Source organism: Sparus aurata, chromosome 13, assembly GCF_900880675.1.
Source record: "Sparus aurata chromosome 13, fSpaAur1.1, whole genome shotgun sequence".
Lineage (NCBI taxonomy): Eukaryota > Metazoa > Chordata > Actinopteri > Spariformes > Sparidae > Sparus > Sparus aurata.
The window spans coordinates 1,228,128-1,236,953 of NC_044199.1; the positions used below are offsets into that span (position 1 = coordinate 1,228,128).

The 8,826-nt window shown below is 41.2% G+C and overlaps 1 long non-coding RNA gene across 1 annotated transcript; it reads right to left on the minus strand.

Moving 5' to 3' along the window:
• Positions 1-472: 472 nt before the first annotated feature.
• LOC115594525 (uncharacterized) lies at positions 473-4,250 on the minus strand. Its single transcript, XR_003986507.1, has 4 exons — positions 4,072-4,250; positions 3,162-3,322; positions 1,411-1,514; positions 473-918 (listed from the first exon to the last, which is right to left on the minus strand). It is a non-coding gene; the product is annotated as an uncharacterized LOC115594525 (long non-coding RNA).
• Between the last annotated feature and the right edge of the window lie 4,576 nt (positions 4,251-8,826).

Below are 8,826 nucleotides of genomic sequence, written 5' to 3' on the forward strand. Positions count from 1 at the left end.
TCCATATGTCAGGTGATGCATTGCTTCTTTCGCCCTCACGTACCAACCTGTGTGATGGAAAGGAGCAAAGGTAGAATATGAGATGCTTAAAAGCGATCTGAGCAGTATTACATGATACTTATACTCCTAACATGAGCCACGGCGGTCGTAAAAACAGTCATGCAATACCGAAAACGTCAAGGTACAATATTCTATTAGCAGTTATACTGACAGGTATGAGGAAATGTTCAGGTCCATCCACATTATGAATGTTTCTAATATGCTCTACATCTGACTGTGATAGTGTTTTACATTAATCTTGGAATATGAAGATTTTTTTTTATATATATATATATTCATCAATAGAATGGTAAAATATCCCCACCGTGGCTGAATGGATTGATCTTATAAAACAATGGCACTGTGCACTGAGAGGCTGCTGGCTGTAATACTCTTATTATATTGTATGAAGATCTGAGAACCGTCTCGTCACATCTGAATAATCACATTATTAATATGACACAAACACAGTATCATCACACCAGACGGCCTCAGAAAGTGAACAAACTGCTGGTTTCGCCTCATATATAACAACCATTTTCAAATTTGACATGTTCACTTTTAATTATTTCTTGTCTTCTCACACAAATTTGGTCTAAATGCTGAAATTAATAAGTTTCTCTGAATGCAGCAACTCTAAAAATTGCACATTTGTTGAGGGAGTCTGGAGATGTTGAGTTAACGAGTTCAGTGGCGAGATCGGGTGAACCAGACAGCACGTCGTCCATTCTGCCAGTCGTCGCAGCTCTTCTGGTTGTTGATCCTTCAGCGTGGCCCAGACGACCTCCGAATGCTCCCTCGATGTGTCCTCACAGCCCGGACAGTCTGAGAGTCAAACCCAGGCAACACGCAGCACAGTCAGCCTCCTTCAGCTTCATCCTGTGAGCAGTAATAACTGAATGTGATCAATATTTAGAGAGATTTTACTAACCAAAACAAACAAGAGTGGTAACTTTGATCAGTGAGAATATCTATCCATCGATTTCATCTTTGATTCTTAATTTTATTGTTTTTAAATTTGCTTAATAGCTTGAGGTTGTGTCCCCGAAGAGAAGCAAATACTTTTTGACATATTGATCTATGAAATGTCAACAAAATGTTGTCTTGATAAGCTCGACAAAAAAGTCCCAAACTGTTTTATTGATATACAACAAAGAAAAGCAGCGTTTATCTTTAGTGTTTGCCTTGATTCTTTCATTTTCTGTGCTCTGAACAGCAGCAGCAACAAGAGATTTCAGGCCATTGTTTAGGTAATAAATAGTTTTTTGGGACATTTTGTCCTCAGGGTGGACTCCAGCAAAACATCAGACTCAACAGAAACCAACTCACAATTAGCTATTTAAACCAAAACCTGACAAATGAAAGGCTCACCTGAACTCTAAAACCAGGAAGGAAGACGGTATTGTATGAACCAGAACCAGAACCAGCCTGTACGGAGCTCTCTTCAAGGAGGAAACCATTCTGTGTTTCTGTACCTGAAAATAAACATTAAGACAATAAAACACGATTCATGTTTGTTACACTGACTGAGGAGAGGCAAATGAAACGTATGACAGCATCCAAAAAACTGACTTCAACGTGATAATTAAGATGTCGAGCTTTCCTCTACGTACAGTGTGTGTGTGTGTGTGTGTGTGTGTGTGTGTGTGTGTGTGTAGGTGTGTGTGTGTGTGTGCTGTGTGTGTGTGTTGTCATGCTCACTCCTGTGGCAGCCGTTATCTCACAGCTGTTCAGAACCTGTCCTCATTTTAACACGGGATGAAAAACAATTATTTGAGCTGTTGGAGTAAATAAAGTAGAAAGGGCTCTGTGTGTGTGTGTGTGTGTGTGTGTGTGTGTGTGTGTGTGTGTGTGTGTGTGTGTCCGTCACTTCATTAATGAGCACCTTCCAGGCAGGTTGCTGTGATGAGGACTGGTGCTCTCCTTTCCACGGAGATGAGAAATGATGGTGGCAGCCCAAAGTCTAATTATAAAGTGAGCCTAACAAACCAGCCGTTCATACGTCTCTCACAGCTTAATGCCTCGGAGCAGAATCGCCTGGATTTTCCTGCCATTTTCATTCTTTGTCTTTTGTGTGTTTCGCTTCCTGAGGAAGGTGATGCCGCCTCCTCCTCCTCCTCCTCCTCCTCCTCCTCCTCCTCTTCTTCTTCTTCCTCCTCGTCCTCCTCCACCTACACGATGGCCGCTCTCTTCGATAAAACTCCCCCAGTGACTTCTTTGCCAAGAAGTAACGACATGACCGATGGGGTTGTCATGGTTATTAAACCCCGGCAACAACACTTTGAGATGCTGTTCGGTCTATTCTTTAAAATGCATGTGGGCGGATTTTTGTGCATTGCGTAGTTTGGGCACCGAATGTTCCTTCAGACACCCACATACAGTAAAAGTTCTCAGGATAGCAAGACGTGTGCACCTCAGAATACAGTGAGTCTACAGCTTGTGGTCCCAGCAAGAAACCAGTGATTTCCAAGCCGGGTCCAGGACTTCCAGAGGGGTCCAAACAGGAATTTCTTTCCTGGATATCCTGGAGACTTTTGTATCTTCAGGCTTCTAAAAATCATTCAAATAAACAATCTGAGTAAATAGAAAGGCCATGATGTTCAGGGAGGAGCCACTGTTTTAAAGTACACAGAAATAAGAAATAAGAGCAGTTTGTAATCTAAAAAAAACAGAAAACAAAAGTTGTATCCCAACTGCATACTAGAGTGCAGACTCATTATCCTATACTGTACATATTCTAATCTGTGCCATTTGCTGGTTTTGTAAGTAATATAAAAGAAAGCATCAACCTAAACTGTCGGCGGGTAACAAGAAATGCGATGTGTGCTTTGTGCAAAGGAAATAAAACAGAAGGCTGAGAACGCTGCTGTCAATTAAAGCTAACAAAGGGAAAGCAAAATGTCTTTCCAACTATTCAGTTGTTATTTTCTGTCTTCTGAGGCGTTCCTGGAACTGTTTCATCATCCTCCGCCATTTATCTAAATGTTTTACAGCTGTGAGCAGCTCCTGATTTTCCTTCCTAAATATTGTCCATCAGCGATTCAAACATAAAGATTTCCTCAGTCTGAAAACATGATGCAGCACTCAGAACCTGCTGTGTCTCATGTGGATTGGGGACGTACTTTGCAACCCTCCACATGTTCCTGGGACTCTCCCGTGTTTCATTGCCCTCCTCTGGTTTCTCCTCCAGGGTCACAAACCTCCTGTATCTTCACACCTTTTTCCTTTTAGTCATCACAACCTGTTTCTGGCTTTGGACAGCGTGTAGTCGGCTGTACTCGTCCTGTGAGAGATGGACAGAGACATGTTGAAATAAAGACAGACTCCTGGAAAAGGAGGACTGAGTAAAATCTGCAGCGTTCCCAAACAATGAAAAAAATAATTAAAGTGGATGAATATTAGTTTGGTACTCTGATTCGTTTTTAGCATTCTTTCCTGAGTGAAAGTCAAATTAATTATTCAACAGAAAAATGTTGTGGCAGTTTTGAGAAGTAACCAGAATGCAGAAAACAAAGTCTCAGAGAGTCAAATATTTGAAGACTTCAGTTTCTAAATCCTTTCTGTTCCTGAAGGCTGAAGGTTGGCGTGCTGCAGCCCTGTGAGGTTTTACTAACACATTGGTGCTACAATTAGCACGCTAGCATGCTCACAGGGACGATGCTAACATGCTGTAGTAGAGCAGCTTGATGTTTATCATTTTCACCATTTTCACCTTAGCATGCTAACATTAGCTTATTAGCAGTAAACTAAAGTACAGCTGAGACTGACAGGATGGTCATCAGTTGTACAGGCGACTTTATCTGGAGGTCACATGTATGTTTGCATAAATCTCATGGAAGTCCATCTGATTGTTGTCAGGATCGATTGGAAACCCTCCGATATGTCGACGACCACACTGAAGCTTCGACGTTGTCACCATCTTGGTTTTGTTGTGTGATTATATTGAACATCACGCTGTGTTGAAGAAGACTTGAAATTATCGATTGAGACCAGAAAATCTGTAGTAAAGACCAAAACCAAAAGCAGACCAACCAACAAACCAACACTGGTGTCCCAGGAAAATGTCGTAAGATTCAGAAACAGCCCCAGAAGTCTGAACGCAGCGGTCGTCTCTCACGTCGTCACGGCTGTGAATGAGTGCAGTCGAATACTTATATAAGACGACGAGGCAGAGGAGGAACAGTCGCAGTTGCAGTGCAGCATGAAAATCAGCAGCTGCGACTCCTCCTTCACCTCTGAAATGAGATCGGAAGGTGCTTTGATATTTGAACGTGGAGGAACTGCTGCTCTCACGCAGAGGAAGTACATTAAACAGCAAAGTATTCTGGGGGCTCATCAATGCAGATTTCATACATTAAGAAGTCGATCTGAACAGACGATTTCATTGTTCGGTGTGGATTATAAAACTGCTAATAATTCCCATAATGAGCAGAATTTCCTCCCTAATCTTGGCTGAACTCAGGATAACAGTAAAGAATCCCCTCGCAGGTAAACTCTCATAATGATATGTACAATGGTGGACAATTAGCTGTGCAATAATAATTATTATACAGTGGGTGGTTTCAGCCAAGCAATCTGATGCCATAAATCTTAATTTGTTTAATGCCCGAAGTAAACCCACACTCAATACTGATTAGGCCTAAATTTAATTCTTCACCCAAGGTGCTTTACAACAGAGAAGTGATTTAAATGGAAATTTGCTTATTCCATTTTAGGCACTTGCAGGAGACGGGTGATTAGAATTTAATTTCAAAGTTAGGCGGTATCTTATAAATGGCCTCGAGTGAGAGAGCTGGGACCAATATTTGTTGGTTTTCAGTACGGGTGGATATGATGGAGGATTTTGTGGGATTAGACAGAAAACGGAAGCAAAATAAAGAGTTTTTTTTTAAATAAATGATCGACCCTTTGCTCTCACACAGCGAGGCAGACGTGCACCTGGGGAGCACTTGGACAAGGTTACAGTCACAAAGGTGAGGATCTGAGGTGTGCACTCTAATTACAGACTCACACACCAGGAGAGAGACAGCAGCACAAACTAAACTCGATATTCGCGCTCAAATAAAAAGATTTCTTCAGTATCGAGATAGTTTTAATATGAGCTTGGAAGGCGAAAAGGCGACGCGAGAAGCAGAGATAGAAGCTCCGACACTGAGAGATATTAAGTTTCCAGAAATTCCTCGGCGACTTGCTGCTCTGCTTCCAAGATGATTTTATTATATAATATTTTCCGCTCTTTGTACTCAGGAGAGCTTTTGTGCAGAGGATAGTGAGAGCAGCTCAGCTCCACGCTGTGTGACCACACTGCCCCCTGCTGGAAGAACAGAGACAAGCTCAGCATCAAGGTGGGCGCTTCTCCTGCCTGTTGCCCAAATATGACCAGAACCAGAACCAGGACCAATGCTGAGTAGAACCGCTCTCCTGTCTGCGAATATCAGAGGGAAGAGGAGTGAAGATGGAGGGTGAACAGGCTCACATGGAGCTGCAGCACAGTTAGTTTAATCTATTTCAGTTTATATTGCAATGTATATTTGTATTATCCTGTCTGTCTGTACTGATACTACATACCTATTTGCATATTATATTTATTATATTGTTCTTTTAGCAGGAATATTCACACTGAGATTCAAACAGCTGTTTTACAAAGCGTCCAAAAAGTCTCAAATAAAACAAGCAGCAAATTTAATGTACTCATGTAAATAACCAGAGGTGCATTCAGTGGACAAAAACTCATGAATCCTAGTTTTATAATCTTCCACATGACTTTCTATTCTACATCTTCAGGTTTACGGCGTCTCTGTGGACACATGACTGATGTCACAGCTGCTGACACAGATAAGATAAGCAGTTCATGCATCTTTTGTCTTTCTTTGTCTTATTATTCGTATTGTTCTTTATGTTGTTGTGGATTTTTTATGATATATTTCTGACTTAATGCCCCATGTTTCATTGTACAAACAGCTTTCTGAGAGGAATTCATAGATAGAATGTATTTTGTATTGAAAGTGTTATTTTCTTATTAAATTAGGTGTTAAATAGCTCAATATTCCAACAGTAATCACTTTGTTAGTAACTCACGTCTACTCTTTCTTGCATCCCTGCTCACTTTATCCAATCAGGACCAGAAGGAGGTGATCCACTTTGTCTGTCAACACTCAGAAAGCAGGATCCTCATGTTCTGGTACCGACACCAGCAGTGACGGAGCAGGGTGAGATATTAATCCCAGAACTCCTGATGACAAACAGAGAGGAGTTGTGCACATGTAGCAATGTAGCGCTAACTGTTGTAGCTAACAGTAAGTTAGCTTACAGCAGCTTTAACTGCGTACATGACGATAAAACACGCTGATTCATTATGAGTATTAATGTTGAGCTCTCAGCCACCAACTCAAGACAGTTGTATGACTTTTATTGCAGTCGGTAGAGTGCATACCTCAGCCAAGGCCAGAGAGTCCCCTCATGCAATTCTGGAGACCAACCAACCAACAAATAAACAAATGGACACGGTGAAAACACGAATCAGCTGATGAAAAGTGATTTAACACCACAGAACGCTCTAAGACGTGACTCAGCTGCTGCCCTCCTTCTTCTTCTTCTTCTTCTTCTCTTTGATGTTCTTCTTTTATGAGCAGCCATCAAATTAACAATCGCCCCAAAAAAAGAAAGAAAAAAAAAAACAGAGCAGGAATCCCTCGGCTATCTTATGCTGTGATTTAAATTTGTTTCAAGTCCCTGTTGCTGAGGATTTAATAAGACATGTGGGTCGGTGATGTAACCTTCCACTGTTTTATCTCCATCCATTATGCCACATCAGACACACTGACTGTACAAAGTAATAGGACAACCTGCCACTTTTCCATTAAACAGACCATGAAATTGATTGCGCCGGCCTCAATGTTATTATCTCAATGTTTTCCACCTTCAGCCTGTAATAAAGACATGAAGACAGGAAGGAGCGGCGTGTTTCTGTATTATTCAGGCGACTCTGCGGTGATGGTCAAGCTCTCCCTGCTCCCACCTTTGATGTGAAGTCTCCCCCTCTGGAAATTCTCCTAAAGAAAAAGCTTTTCAAGGCAGGCAGGGGTGAAATCTGACATCTGAGAGCCGAGCGCAGCAGGGGGCTTCAGAGGAGGAACAAAGAACGAAGGGAATTATTTTTTTTTAAACTGAGCAGCAAATGGGTGCGAGGTTCACCGTTTCATCTTCCTATCACAGGGATGATGAGGAAAGAGGAGAAGAAGACATGACTGGGGTTAAAGGAAGCTGTCGGAGGGTCAGCATCACCTGTCTGAACCGCCATGATCCGTCCTCTGTCTCCCTCCAGTGGTGGACGGGAGACCCAACGAGCTCCAAAGATTCTGGTGTTAATGATCACGTCAGCTGGCAGGAAGGGAGACGATCTAACTAACTATCACTAATGAGTGCAGGAGCGTTTTGATGGCCAACGTCCAGTGACTGTATCTGCATCATGAGGGTGGATGGATGATGTAGGACACAGTCGGGTCTGTTGGCCGTGAGCCACCTGCTGATCTGCTTAAATGGTTTTATTGTATTTGTGCAGCAGGTGTTTACAGCTGGAAGATTACATCATTACACAGACACAAACTGAACGCCTTTACACAGGTACAGTGTTAAAACATCAGGGGCTCAAACGTGATCTGAGAAGATTCAGCAAGATTTAACTCGACATTTAACACATGTAGTTTTATTATTAGTTATATTAAATATTATTAATCTGTCAGTTGTGACTCACGTGGTGATTTATTATGCCAAAGATGTGATATCTGAGTTAAAGTGCAGTAGTATAATATTATTTTAATGTTAAAGGGTAACTCCACCAGTTTTACACATTAAAGTGTGTTGACAGGTCTTGAGGAGAACTGTATATGTCGAACAAGTAGTATAAAAATAGTCTCTTGTGGCCAGTGATGTCACTCAGTGGCTTAGTTGCATTGTGGGTAATGTAGTCACCACGTTTTGAAAAGGATGAAGAATTTGTGATATCTCTATGCTTCTGCTTAATTTCTTTTTTTCAATCATTTGTTTTTAAACTGTCCATAATTAGTCCAACAGTGTTAAAAACGTGGCGCCTACATTACCCACAATGCAACTAAGCTACTGAGTTATATATCACTGGAGGCAATTCATCAGATTACAAGCAGCTTCCTCTGGAGCCACAAAGGTTTTATTTGACTTTTTATGCAGTTTTACTCCCTAAAAACCTTTAAACACACTTTAATATGTAGAATTAATGGAGCGTCTCAAACGTTTTTCCTTCTTTTCTTTTTTACTCTTTTTCCATTTCGACTCTTCAGTTAAAATGCTGATCAGGGGAATAGTGCTGGAACCTTTTATTACATAAATTACTAATTGATGAATTGAACATTAATCAGTAGATTAAGATATCAAAATACTCGTTACTTGCAATTAAAGTGATTTTATTTGATCTCATTTTGACAAAGCAAGTTAAAGACCAATTAACTCGACGTTGTTTAACACGGCAGTTTGTCTGGTCTGTTATTTTACGGTCCTCAGTTTACAGCAGACAGGACTCGTTTTCTCTCCTCATGCCTGCAATGAAATATGTTATGATGTGTCATCCTGAGAGAACGGGTGAGAAATCACTGCAGGAGTCACGTATGAGACACAAAGGCTGCTTTTATGAGCTGAAAACACGTAAAATCATAAAAGCTTCACGCTGCTCTTGTATGATGACAGAGGGGAGTTAAACATGGCTGACAACAGACATGACAGCAGCTCTTTAAGGCTGGATTCATAGATGGTAAC